The following is a 14,253-nucleotide window of genomic DNA, read 5'->3' as shown; positions in this document are numbered from 1 at the left end:
GATTAATTGCTGTCTCTTCACCTTGCCCACAGCATCGTCGGGGGACACGGAGGGAGACATGAGCACAGACGGAGCGGAGGGACAGAGCACCAGTGCCAGCGTTGACATTGTGGCTGGCACATTGAGTGGTACAGAGGCGGAGGAGAGTGAGGCCGAGGACCTGTCCACTGGCACCACCGAATTTGAAGCCGACGGGTCCGAGGATGATCTCTCCGAGTGGGCAGAGGCTGCACCAGCAGCTGACAGTGGAACAACATCGCACCCCGCCCCTCCATTGCCATCAGCCGCCTCCCACTTGCTCGTGTCCCTTCCCAACGTCCACGGTCACCACATGTCTCCTTCCTGCCAGGCACCGCACCCCCTGCCCCTGTCTCCACTGCTGCCGCCAATGCTGAGTCTGTGGACATCCAGCGGCAGTTGCAGGTTGGTCAGGCTGCGATCCTTAATGTCCTCCATGGCCACAGCCAAGTGCTGCACAACATGGAGGCATACTAGGAGGGCATTTTTTCGTCGCAGGCTGACCAACGCCAGTTGCTGAGGTCCATAGACTCGACACTGACTGCAGCAGTGGGTCTCCTGCAGCGCTACGTCCCACCCCCTACCCCTGCCCCATCCACACTTCCCACTCCCATGCCTGTCCCACGTACACCCAGACGTCAGCATGCACCCACCACAACAGACAGAGGCACCACACCAGCAGGGAAGGTCATACGCACACCTCCTGGCACGCACACACAGAGTGAGGTAGGCACACCCACTGGGTCGGGGGGCAAACGTAAGACACGCAGCCAGAGTGGGAGTCTGCATTCCACCCAATCCACTTCCTCCAAATCCCCTCCCCTCAGCTCTCCTGGCCACATATCCGGCAAGGACTCCTTCATGGCCGCTCTTTCCCTGAGCCCCACTGTGACACCACCCCGCAAGCGGTCAAGGGAGTCCCCGGTCAGGGTGGTTGAGTCCCCCCCCTGTCCACACCCTCCCCCAGTGGCGCTGCGACCCATCCCTCCGCCCCCCCCTCCTTGGGGCCTGTGGTTCCTTCGGGTGCAGGGGAGACGCTGGAGGACCTTGCTAAGGTGTGCAGCGAGATCCTGGCCTCTGCCTTTGGCCCTGCCCCACCCCCTGTGGTGGAGTCCTCCATCCCTGCACCCACGACGCCTACCCTTCGCCCTCCTGTCCCTGCGGTGCCTGGTCCTTCCCCCCAACATGATGCCCTCCCCGCTGTGGAAGACGAAGGAGTCTGACTGTGCAGGCAAGCTAGGGGACACGCGTTCCACTGTGTCCCCCGTCCAGCTGTGACTCATGGACTGCCCTATGGGCTTTGTAAATATTGAACTTTCTACGAACACACTATTTAAGATCATGCTGATTAAAGCCATTTTTATTTCCTTTGAACACTACTGTTTTTCTGATGTTGCTGTTGGTGGGGCTGCTACATGATTTTGGGTGGTAATCATGTGTTGGGTGTGTGGGAAATGTAGTAGTGTGCTGGTCATAGGGGGGACCCTGGTATCTGTGTGCCATCACACGGTGTTAGCTAGGTTTCTCTGTTCATGTAAGCAGTTACTGCATGGTAAAATTGTCCCAAGGTGTATTCATTCCTCTGTGTACCCTGACATCTTCCCTGCAGGGTGTTCCCAATATTTAGCGCTGAGCTGTGTGTACATTAGCTGGGTGTGTGACGGACTCCTTCAACTTTGCACATGCATGCTGAGCGATGTCTCCACCTGCATCATTCGTGGCATCCTTGGTAGTCATTGTACTTGTGTATGTGGACTATTGACATGACTTCATGTGGACATGTTTTCTTTTCGGCGCTATGCATGCGTATACTGCCAGCCTCGCACACATGTGGTACATGTACTGCAGGGTCTTTGTGCACCTGACTGACATTTGTGGGCATGTTATCTGTGGCTACTCCACCCTTTGCATTCCATGGGCACTGCTGGGAGTGTTAGGCACCCACCCCTCCTGTCTCTGGGCACTGCTGGGAGTGATAGGCACACACCCCTCCTGTCTCTGGGCACTGCTGGGAGGGATGGGCACCCACCCCTCCTGTGTCTGGGCACTGCTGGGAGGACTCTGCACCCACCCCTCCTGTGTCTGGGCACTGCTGGGAGGACTCTGCACCCACCCCTCCTGTGTCTGGGCACTGCTGGGAGGACTCTGCACCCACCCCTCCTATGTCTGGGCACTGCTGAGAGGACTCTGCACCCACCCCTCCTGTGTCTGGGCACTGCTGGGAGGACTCTGCACCCACCCCTCCTGTGTCTGGGCACTGCTGAGAGGACTCTGCACCCAAACCTCCTATGTCTGGGCACTGCTGGGAGGACTCTGCACCCACCCCTCCTGTGTCTGGGCACTGCTGGGAGTGATGGGCACCCACCCCTCCTGTGTCTGGGCACTGCTGGGAGGACTCTGCACCCACCCCTCCTGTCTCTGGGCACTGCTGGGAGTGATAGGCACACACCCCTCCTGTCTCTGGGCACTGCTGGGAGTGATAGGCACACACCTCTCCTGTCTCTGGGCACTGCTGGGAGGACTCTGCACCCACCCCTCCTGTCTCTGGGCACTGCTGGGAGTGATAGGCACACACCCCTCCTGTGTCTAGGCACTGCTGGGGGGACTCTACACCCACCCCTCCTGCGTCTGGGCACTGCTGGGAGGACTCTGCACCCACCCCTCCTGTCTCTGGGCACTGCTGGGAGGACTCTGCACCCACCCCTCCTGTGTCTGGGCACTGCTGGGAGGACTCTGCACCCACCCCTCCTGTGTCTGGGCACTGCTGGGAGGACTCTGCACCCACCCCTCCTATGTCTGGGCACTGCTGGGAGGACTCTGCACCCACCCCTCCTGTGTCTGGGCACTGCTGGGAGTGATGGGCACCCACCCCTCCTGTGTCTGGGCACTGCTGGGAGGACTCTGCACCCACCCCTCCTGTCTCTGGGCACTGCTGGGAGTGATAGGCACACACCCCTCCTGTCTCTGGGCACTGCTGGGAGGACTCTGCACCCACACCTCCTGTCTCTGGGCACTGCTGGGAGTGATAGGCACACACCCCTCCTGTCTCTGGGCACTGCTAGGAGGACTCTGCACCCACCCCTATTGTGTCTGGGCACTGCTGGGAGTGATGGGCACCCACCCTTCCTGTGTCTGAGCACTGCTGGGAGGACTCTGCACCCACCCCTCCTGTCTCTGGGCACGGCTGGGAATGATAGGCACACACCCCTCCTGTCTCTGGGCACTGCTGGGAGGACTCTGCACCCACCCCTCCTATCTCTGGGCACTGCTGGGAGTGATAGGCACACACCCCTCCTGTCTCTGGGCACTGCTGGGAGGACTCTGCACCCACCCCTCCTGTGTCTGGGCACTGCTGGGAGTGATGGGCACCCACCCCTCCTGTGTCTGGGCACTGCTGGGAGTACTCTGCACCCACCCCTCCTGTGTCTGGGCACTGCTGGGAGTGATGGGCACCCACCCCTCCTGTGTCTGGGCACTGCTGGGAGGACTCTGCACCCACCCCTCCTATTTCACGATATGTACGCTTAGAACATACACGGGTGTGGGTTAGCTCCATGCATACGTGGTGGGGGTACGTGTCGTGCATACACTGTTGCGGTGGGGGTACGCTCCATACGTACGGGGGTGAGGGTACGGGTCGTACTTACACTGTTGGGGTGGGGGGTACGCTCCATACGTACGCGGGTGAGGGTACGGGTCGTACTTACACTGTTGGGGTGGGGGGTACGCTCCATACGTATGCGTGTGAGGGTACGGGTCGTACATACACGGTTGGGGTGGGGGTACGGTCCGTACATACACTGTTGGGGTGGGGGTACGCTCCATACGTACGCGGGTGAGGGTACGGGTCGTACTTACACTGTTGGGGTGGGGGTACGCTCCATATGTCCGCGGGTGAGGGTACGGGTCGTACTTACACTGTTGGGGTGGGGGTACGTACGTCCACGGGTGAGGGTACGGGTCGTACTTACACTGTTGGGGTGAGGGTACGTACGGGTGAGGGTACGGGTCGTAATTACACTGTTGGGGTAGGGGTACGCACCATACGTACGCGGGTGAGGGTACGGGTCGTACTTACACTGTTGGGGTGGGGGTACGCTCCATACGTACGCGGGTGAGGGTACGGGTCGTACTTACACTGTTGGGGTGGGGGTACGCTCCATACGTACGTGGGTGAGGGTACGGGTCGTACTTACACTGTTGGGGTGGGGGTACGCTCCATACGTCCACGGGTGAGGGTACGGGTCTTACTTACACTGTTGGGGTGGGGGGTACGCTCCATGCATACGAGGGTGGGGGTACGGTCCGTACATATCCGTCCCCACGCTATGTGATTCTTGTGCGGGCCGTATTGTTGTGTTGGCGGTTCGCGTCGTCAAGCACTTCCGTTGTGGCGGACGATGGCTTTGCTGGACACGCCCCCACCCCCTCGTAGTGACCATGGTCTGGGGGTCAGGTATGTCCAGGGCATGTGTGCTGTGTGACTTTGGTGGGGGTTTTGTGGCCAGCCCCTGCTCCTGCCCCCCCTCCCTCTCCCCCCTCCCTTTGTTGTTCTGACCTTCTGCGGCGTCTGCGTCCGAACCTGTAGAGGAGGTCGACTGCTATGAGGGCCGGGATGACACGTAGGTTGGGGTCCATGTCTGTCCGTCGTGTACAGTTACTCCTTGTTCGCGTCGTCCTGATTTCCCGGCAGTTTTTGGCAGCCGGAAAATATTCACCGTGCGGGATGACGTCATTGCGAATCGTAATTCCTGGTTCGTGAATGGCAGGCTGCGTGCGACCCGACGTCACGTCGGCGCTTTCCTGGATCGCATTTGTATGTTTATTTTCGTCGGTCGCGGTTTTGTACGAATCGTACGGAAATGGAGTTTCCTTGCGATTCGTAATTCCATGTTTGTAAGTTTTGACGACCGGGTACGCGTCGGATGGAGAATATGCTCCGTCCGACGGTTCGTACCCGGTTTTTACAGGATCGTGATCGGCACCAAAGTATATATATGTGTATCATCATCATCAACATGAGGCACAAGTTTCTCAATATGACAACTTCGATCCCAAGTTGCTAACTACGACAAAATAAGCAGAGGGGATCCTAACCCACTGAAATTAGCTCTGTGCATTTATATTATTCCAATAATATAAAATCAATGTTCCAGTGGGTGTCGTAAACACCTCATGAAGTAAGGTTAAACTCGACCCTGTAAGAAAATCACAAGCACCTATCGGCTTATCGCCGTTAAGGGCATCTGGGCATATCTCATCAAATCTCAAAATGTGCTTACCGCAATATAGTGTACTGAAGACTTGGGAGACAATGAACTCCCAATTATGAATATCATGATCCTAGAATACAGAAAATTAGGAGACAGTGACCTCCATCAACTGTAACAGGTCCCTGAAGTACGGGAAAACCTGAAATTTCAAATAATAAGAAAGATTACCCTACCCATACAAAATGCTATGTATTCATGGCAAGTTTAAAGTGTTTGAAATCCTGCATACCTGAATATGAAAACATGCCCATCTGAATACAGGCAAGAGCAAACGGCCGCCCGTATCGTTTCCATTTAAACCAAAAAGCTAGAAATCAAAGTAGTGACTCGAGAGCAACGAGCAAGAACATGAGCGCCAACTTGGAACAGTAAAAATCACAGTTTCTTAACTTTAGATGCCATTTTAACCAGATGCAGAAAATACATCTGTAAATATCGGTGGATAGGATCAGTTCTATTCCCAATGCAGTAATGTGCCTCATACTTCTAAAATAATAGCAAGTGCTAATATCTTGAATTTCCAATTTACAACAAGCAAATTATAAATTTCAAAATACCGAGGTGGTTGCTCTGTGTTAGACGGACCGGGAGGGTCGGCCGAGGTCAGGGGGAGAGGTCTCCGGGGAGAGCCGTCTCCAGCGATCGTACAGACAAATAACTTCCCCCCCACAGACAGATACCACACAAGGATAAGATTTAGCGTTCTTTATATGCACTTCTTAAGGTACGATGAAATGGTACAAGGAGGTCTGGACTCAGGGGTCCCCTCGATTTAAGTCTCTCAGGATAGGGAAAGGGGTAGCGGGACAGTCTGTTTACCAGTCTGGTAGTTCGGATGATATGATGATTAGCTCACAATCCTCGAGCTTGGTGGTTTAGCTGGTACGGGCCGCGGCAGCGCCAGCAGGTCCCGGTAGAGATGGTCGATACACGGTCCGCGGCAGCGCCAGCAGGTCCCGGTGAAGATGGTCGATGTACGGTCCGCGGCAGCGCCAGCAGGTCCCGACGAGGATGGATGTTGCAGAAGGCCGCGGCAGCGCCAGCAGGCAGGACGATAGTTTGCAAGATAGGGCTACGGCAGCGCCAGTAGTCCGTCAAGGCTGAGTTCTCTCGGTGTCTCTCGACTCCAGGATACAACTGCCTTCCTGCTCCGGAGCTGCTCCAGTTATAGGGCAGGCGCCCTTTGATGTCCGGACCCTCGCACTTGGAGGTCGGAGGGTCCGGGATGAAGGTGTCCAGACACCCAGCAGGGGGTGGAGCCAGCGCCTGGGGGAGCTGGAGGCGATCGGCACCTGGCAGGGGAAGAGCTCTTGACGCTTCGTTCTCCCATTGACCTGCCAAGTGGTCCGCTCACCTCCTGGGTGGATGGTGGTGCCGGGATGTCGGGGCCGGCCAGGCCCAGGGTTAGGGTCGGGTGGAGGCCACGCGGCCTCGTGGTGCAGGGCCCAAGATGGCGGCTTGACCCGGCCGGGGGAGCCGGTGGTGGCTGGGGCCCGTGATACATGGAGGTCCGAGGGCAGGAGTTCCGTCGGGAGACGGGGTGCGGGTGCTTTTCGTGGGTCACGCCTGGCGGGCCGGGGCTTGGGCCCTGTCATGCGGGGAGGGAGCAAGCCCTTCGTGTGGCCTGTCCAACATGCGTCCCCCCCAGCTGAAGGCGGGGAGAGTCACCCATCTTCTTGGGGACTCTCCTCGTCGAGGCGGAAAAAGCGTGACAGGCCATCTGCGTTGGCGTGGTCTTGGCCCGGTCGGTGCTCCACGGTGAAGTCCATTCCCTGCAGGGAAATGGACCAGCGCAATAGTTTTGGGTTCTCCCCCCGCATCTGCATCAGCCACTGCAGGGGTCGATGGTCGGTTTGTACCCGGAAGTGGGTACCGAAGAGATAGGGCCGGAGCTTTTTGAGGGCCCACACCACTGCGAAGGCCTCCCTCTCGATGGTGCTCCAGCGCTGTTCTCGGGCCAGGAGACGTCGACTGATGAAGGCCACCGGCTGGTCATGACCTTCGGGGTTCAATTGGGAAAGAACCGCTCGATGCCGTGGTCGGAGGCGTCTGTCTGTACCACGAATTCCCGACTGTAATCGGGGGCCTGGAGCACAGGGGCGGTGCACAGGGCGGCCTTCAGCTTCTCGAAGGCCGCTTGACAATCGGGGGTCCAGTTAATCCGCTTTGGTTGGTTTTTGGACGTGAGACCCGTGAGGGGCCCCACGATGCTGCCGTAGTCCTTCACGAACCGCCGGTAGTAGCCGGTGAGCCCCAAGAAGGCTCGGACCTCGGTCTGGGTGACGGGGGGCAGCCAGGACTGGATGGCAGCAATCTTAAGTTGCAGCGGGGCCACCAGCCCGCTTCCCACCTGGTGCCCAAGGTAGGTCATGGACCCTTGGCCAATTTGGCATTTGCCGGCCTTAATTGTGAGGCCGGCCCGCTGGAGGGCCTGTAGGACCTCTTGGAGGTGGAGGAGGTGGTCGGACCAGTGGTGCCTGTATACAGCGATATCGTCCAGGTAGGCAGCGCTGAACTCTTCGAGCCCCGCCAAGACCTGGTTCACAAGGCGTTGAAACGTGGCGGGGGCGATCTTCATGCCGAAGGGCATGACCTTGAATTGGTAGTGGCCATCGGGGGTAGAAAAGGCTGACCGTTCCTGAGCCCGGGGTGTGAGACCGATCTGCCAGTAGCCCGCTGTTAGGTCGAAGATACTGAGGTAGCGGGCGGCCCCCAGCCGGTCGATCAATTCGTCCGCTCGGGGGATAGGATGAGCGTCGGTCCGGGTGACAGCGTTCAAGCCCCGGTAGTCGACGCAGAATCTCAGTTCAGGTGTGGTGCCGGGGGCGGCGGCTTTGGGGACTAATACAACCGGGCTGGCCCAGGGACTGTCCGAGGGCTCGATGACCCCGATCGTGAGCATTTTGGCCACTTCCTCTTGTATGCAGGCCCGTACCCGATCTGGTACGCGGTAGGCCCGGTGTCGGATAGGGGGACTGTCCCCGGTGTCCACGTCGTGCAAACACCAAGGGGTGATCCCGAGGGTGAGGGAGAACAGTGTAGCGAACCGCAGCAGGAGGTTCCGGCAGCCCTGGCGTTGCTCTGGGGTGAGGGCATCAGAGAGCCGGACCCCGTCCACGGAACCGTCCTTCTCCTGAGTCTTCAGGAGATCCGGGAGGGGTTCGGAGTCTTCCTCTGCCCCACTGTCCGTAGCCATCAGGAGGCTGAGTTCTGAGCGCACAAAGTGTGGTTTGAGTCTGTTGGTGTGGAGGACCCGAAGGGGGTTCCGGGAGGTCCCCATGTCGATGAGGTAAGTGACGGGGCTTTTGCGCTCGACCACTTTGAAGGGCCCCGTCCACTTATCTTGCAAGGCACATGGTTCGGTGGGGGACATCACCCACACTTGTTGACCAGGCTCGAACTCGACGGAGGAGGCATTGTGGTCATACCATCTCTTCATGTCTTCCTGGCTGGCCTCGAGGTTCGCCTTAGCCATCTCCCTGAAGCGCCGGGTCTGATTTCGTAGGGCCAGGAGGTATTTGAAGACGTCTGGAGGGGTCTTTAGGGGGGCCATCTCCCAACCTTCCTTGACTAGGCTGAGGGGCCCTCGCACAGGGTGCCCGTACAGGAGTTCGAAAGGGCTAAAGCCGAGGGACTTCTGGGGAACTTCTTGGTAGGCGAAGAGGAGGCACGGGAGTAGTACATCCCACTGGCGACGGAGGGGCTCTTCCAATCCCCCAATCATCCCCTTGAGAGTGCGGTTGAAACGCTCCACTAGTCCGTTCCCTTGGGGGTGATAGGGGGTCGTGAATCTGTAGGTGACCCCGCATTGTTGCCAGAGGGACTTCATGTATTTGGAGATGAAGTTCGTGCCTCGGTCGCTGACGACTTCTCGGGGGAAGCCCACCCGGGAGAAGATCCCCATTAGGGCCCGGCCAACCACCGGAGCTGTCACAGTTCGTAGGGGCACCGCCTCGGGGTAGCGGGTGGCGTGGTCCACCAGTACCAGGATGAACCTGTGTCCTTGTGCCGTGCGGGGGTCCAGGGGCCCCACAATGTCTATTCCTACCCTCTCGAACGGGGTGGTGACCACAGGGAAGGGTTGCAGAGGGGCTTTCAGCTTACGGCCACTCTTCCCGCTGGCTTGGCACGTTGGGCAGGACCGGCAGTGGTTCAGGACGTCGTTCCTCATTTTCGGCCAGAAAAAGTGGGTCACTAGGCGACTGTAAGTTTTGTCCTGGCCCAGGTGTCCAGCCAGGGGGACATCGTGGGCCAGGTTGAGTAGGAAGTCTCTGAAGCGGAGAGGTACCACCAGCACTCGACCGGCCCCTAGCTCTGCGATTCTTTGTTCGCTGTATAGCAGGTCGTTATCCCAGTAGACCCAGTGAGATCCGGTGGAGTCCCCTGCGCTCTGGGCACTGGCTTGTTGGCGGAGTCCCTCGAGGGAGGGGCAGGTCTTTTGTTCCTGGCGGAACTGTTCTTGGGTGGGCCCCCCTTCTTGACGCCACTGAGCCAGGCCGGGAAAGTCCGGGGGTTGCGCGCCTCCTTCGGTCGTCGGTTCCGTGGGGTTGGCCTCGTCGTTGTCTCCTACTGGGGCGACCGGGGGCGGAGGTGCTGGCCATTCCGGTTCTTCTGATCGGGGGACGGCACGGGCGGCCATGGACCGGGTGGTTATGCAGGCCCAGTCCGGGAGGCCCAGCATCCCCAGGTGCTCTCTTCTCTTGACGGTGGCCCACGGGGAACTCTCGAGGTCATTCCCCAGGAGGCAGTCCACGGGGGCATCATCCCGGACCGTCACCTTCAACAGGCCGGAGACCCCTCCCCATTCGAATGGGACGCAGGCCATTTGACACAGACTTTCAGAATTGTCGGCTGAGCGGACGGGGCAGAGAATGTTCGGCAGGATCTGCTCGGGCTTCACCAGGTGACAGCGGACGGCCGTCACACTGGCGCCTGTGTCACGCAAGGCCTCGGCCCGATGTCCATTAATGGTTACCCACTGACCGTATTTCCTGGTGTTAGCGGGTAGGGGAGCCCGCGGGACCATGTCTTTTCCCCCTAGGCACGCCAGGACCATGGCGGCCGGCTCCCACTCTTGCTGGGCCGGCTCATACTCTTCCTGTTCCTCTGATAATCGCTCTTCCCCCAGGGCGGCGGCAGCTACCTGGCGGGGCTTGGGTGTTTGGTTCTGCGGGCAGCTCGGGTCATTGGCGTAGTGGCCGACTCGCTGGCATCGGTGGCACGTGACGTTGGCTCGGAACCCAGGACGCATCGGGGGGTTGCCCCGGCCGGCCGGAGGCGGGGTGCTGGCCACGGGTGTTGCTGGTAGGGCGTCTCTCCCTCGCCCCTGGCCTCCTCCTCCTCCCCGAGGACGGTGCTGGCCTTGGTTGCTTCGGTTTTGCTCGTGTGGCCCTCTCCGGCCCACTCGGGTGCTTTCCCATCGTCAGCTTCGGCGGCGAGCTGCCGGGGGTCAGTCAATTTACTGTCGAGGAGGTGCTGCCTGAGCTCGACGAAACAGTGGTTCGACAGGTGTTCCCATACCATAAGGTTAAAGAGTTGTTCGTAGGTCGTGACATGGCTCCCCTTGATCCAACCCTCGAAGGCTCGGCTGAAATAGTTAACGTACTCCACCCAAGTTGTACCCGGGATCCGGGTGCAATCTCTGAACCTCTGGCGGTACATCTCGGGTGTGAGGCCGTAGCGGGTGAGGAGGGCAGCCTTCATGTGGTCGTAGGACGACATTTGGTGATCTGGGAGATGCAGCAGGGCATCGCGACCTTCGTTGACGAACCTCCCCCATAGTCCGGCTCCCCAATCACTCCGGTCGATCCGGTGGGAGGTCATGGCGATCTCGTAGGCTTTGAACCACTGTTGTATGTCGTCTTCTCGGACATACTCTCGGACAACATCCTTGGGGATGTGGACTTTTTTCTCGGTTGGCCCCGGGGTGTGCGGTCGCTCAGGCACCCCCGGTTCTTTATTCTGTTTCCGAAGTTCTATTTCCGCCAGTTTGCGCTCGTGTTCGAGTGTTATTCTTTTTTCCTCAAGCTCTCTCTGTCTCTGCTTTTCTTCTCGTTCTTCTCGGAGCCGCATATGCTCTAGATTTAGTTTCTGCTCGGCTAACTTGAGTTCACCGTCCATCTTGAGTCGTGCCATTTCCAACTCGTGTAATCTGGTTCTTTCTCTTTCTTGGATCTCCTCCTGCGAGAGGCCCGTTCCTCGCTCCTCGGGAGCCGTGGCGTTCCCCTCTGGTGTGACACTGTTTCGGTCGGAGGGCCCGGCGATCCCAGTTTCTGTCCACGACTCAAGGGCGCGCTTCAAATCATCTTTGGTACTCAGGCCGGTGGTAGCAATGCCTAGTTCCATGCAGAATTGTTTCAGTTCGCGGTGGCTATATTCTTCCAACTTATCCATTTGGAATTTTTCAGTGGAACCGCTATCTTTGGCTGACATCGTGGTTTTGTCGTGGGGTGAGCTACTCTCTGTACGATTACGCGTTGATTCGGATCGCGCCGCTGGCCACCAATGTTGGACGGACCGGGAGGGTCGGCCGAGGTCAGGGGGAGAGGTCTCCGGGGAGAGCCGTCTCCAGCGATCGTACAGACAAATAACTTCCCCCCCACAGACAGATACCACACAAGGATAAGATTTAGCGTTCTTTATATGCACTTCTTAAGGTACGATGAAATGGTACAAGGAGGTCTGGACTCAGGGGTCCCCTCGATTTAAGTCTCTCAGGATAGGGAAAGGGGTAGCGGGACAGTCTGTTTACCAGTCTGGTAGTTCGGATGATATGATGATTAGCTCACAATCCTCGAGCTTGGTGGTTTAGCTGGTACGGGCCGCGGCAGCGCCAGCAGGTCCCGGTAGAGATGGTCGATACACGGTCCGCGGCAGCGCCAGCAGGTCCCGGTGAAGATGGTCGATGTACGGTCCGCGGCAGCGCCAGCAGGTCCCGGTGAGGATGGTCGTTACAACGGGCCGCGGCAGCGCCAGCAGGTCCCGACGAGGATGGATGTTGCAGAAGGCCGCGGCAGCGCCAGCAGGCAGGACGATAGTTCGCAAGATAGGGCTACGGCAGCGCCAGTAGTCCGTCAAGGCTGAGTTCTCTCGGTGTCTCTCGACTCCAGGATACAACTGCCTTCCTGCTCCGGAGCTGCTCCAGTTATAGGGCAGGCGCCCTTTGATGTCCGGACCCTCGCACTTGGAGGTCGGAGGGTCCGGGATGAAGGTGTCCAGACACCCAGCAGGGGGTGGAGCCAGCGCCTGGGGGAACTGGAGGCGATCGGCACCTGGCGGGGGAAGAGCTCTTGACGCTTCGTTCTCCCATTGACCTGCCAAGTGGTCCGCTCACCTCCTGGGTGGATGGTGGTGCCGGGATGTCGGGGCCGGCCAGGCCCAGGGTTAGGGTCGGGTGGAGGCCACGCGGCCTCGTGGTGCAGGGCCCAAGATGGCGGCTTGACCCGGCCGGGGGAGCCGGTGGTGGCTGGGGCCCGTGATACATGGAGGTCCGAGGGCAGGAGTTCCGTCGGGAGACGGGGTGCGGTGCTTTTCGTGGGTCACGCCTGGCGGGCCGGGGCTTGGGCCCTGTCATGCGGGGAGGGAGCAAGCCCTTCGTGTGGCCTGTCCAACACTCTGGACTAGCAATACAACGTGGGGAAATATAGCTCACAAATATGCAAAGCGCCATCTTACAGCAGTAGATAAATATTACTAATACAGAAGTTGTTTCAAGATGGCTCTAACAGAGTTCAAAGACCATGTTAATACGGAAGGGGCATTCAATATGTTTTAACCCATCATGTTTCTCATTTCCACTGAAAATTATGAGTCAGTTTGAGGGTGAACATACATTCCTATTGTTGCTCAGTAGGAAAACTGAAATTATGTAAGAGTCAAAATAACAATCAAATGATTATGTTAGGTCTTATAAATAAGAAAGGAAAGGGCCAAGGGAGGAAATATACCCATTAAAAGTTCAAAGTTGTAGAACAAGACCAAATAATCACCCAAGAAATATTGTAGCTCGTGATAAAAATGAAGGCCGTCCTCTACGGCCCTAAGGCGCATGATCCACCTTGCCTCATGTCTACTTAATCTCAACTCCCTATTTCACCTCATGGATCTTGCTTCACGTGTTCAATACCATAGAAAACAAATGTTTTATTCGGACCCTGGGCAGTGCAATTGTGTACATGTTCAGCAATGGGATATCTCAGATCATTCTGTTTATTGCACGCATGTGCTCACTCACACGATCTTTCAATGCCCTTATTGTGCTCCCTACGTAAATTTTACAAAATTTGCATGAGATAATACATACAACATATTTGGTAGCACAATTAATATTGGTCAGTATGGTATACATTTTATCTTTGTTGCCACTAAACTGTTTAGTTTTATCTTGCGCCCATATGCACATCCCACAGTAGCCACATTTAAACAATCCCTTAGAAAATTCCATTAACCATGGTTCACAATGTGTCTTAGATGGATAGCTAGGACTCCGTATCATGCTAAGCGTTCTGCCTCTGCGATACGTAATCTGTGGCTTACCTGTCACAAAATCCTGCAGGGTTGTATCCGCTTTCAAGATATGCCAGTGTTTATTAAGGCTCTTGCGAAGAGTAGTGCACATGTGTGAGTACTCTGTAAGCATCCTAATTTACGTCTTTTGCTTTTGGCGGGTTTCAGAGTAGAAATGAGTTTGGTTCTCAGGGCCCTTTCCTTAGCTATTTGTAGATCATGTTTTGTCTCTGAATAAAACATTTCTCCATATCATTAATAGATGTTAAAAAGTACAGTTCTTCACTGCAATTCTGTCTTGCTCTGAACTTCTCCTCGAAAGGAATTGCCTCAATCTCATGTCAGGGGTGGGCACTCTTCGCATGCAGGACGGAATTGCAGGATGTGGGTTTGCAATACATCTTACTCTGTATTCGGTGTTCCTTGATGTATAGTTCCACATCAAGGAATACAACAC

This window comes from Triturus cristatus, chromosome 12, assembly GCF_964204655.1.
Source record: "Triturus cristatus chromosome 12, aTriCri1.1, whole genome shotgun sequence".
Lineage (NCBI taxonomy): Eukaryota > Metazoa > Chordata > Amphibia > Caudata > Salamandridae > Triturus > Triturus cristatus.
The sequence above is the reverse complement of the archived record's forward strand: the minus strand, read 5'-3'. Positions refer to the sequence as shown.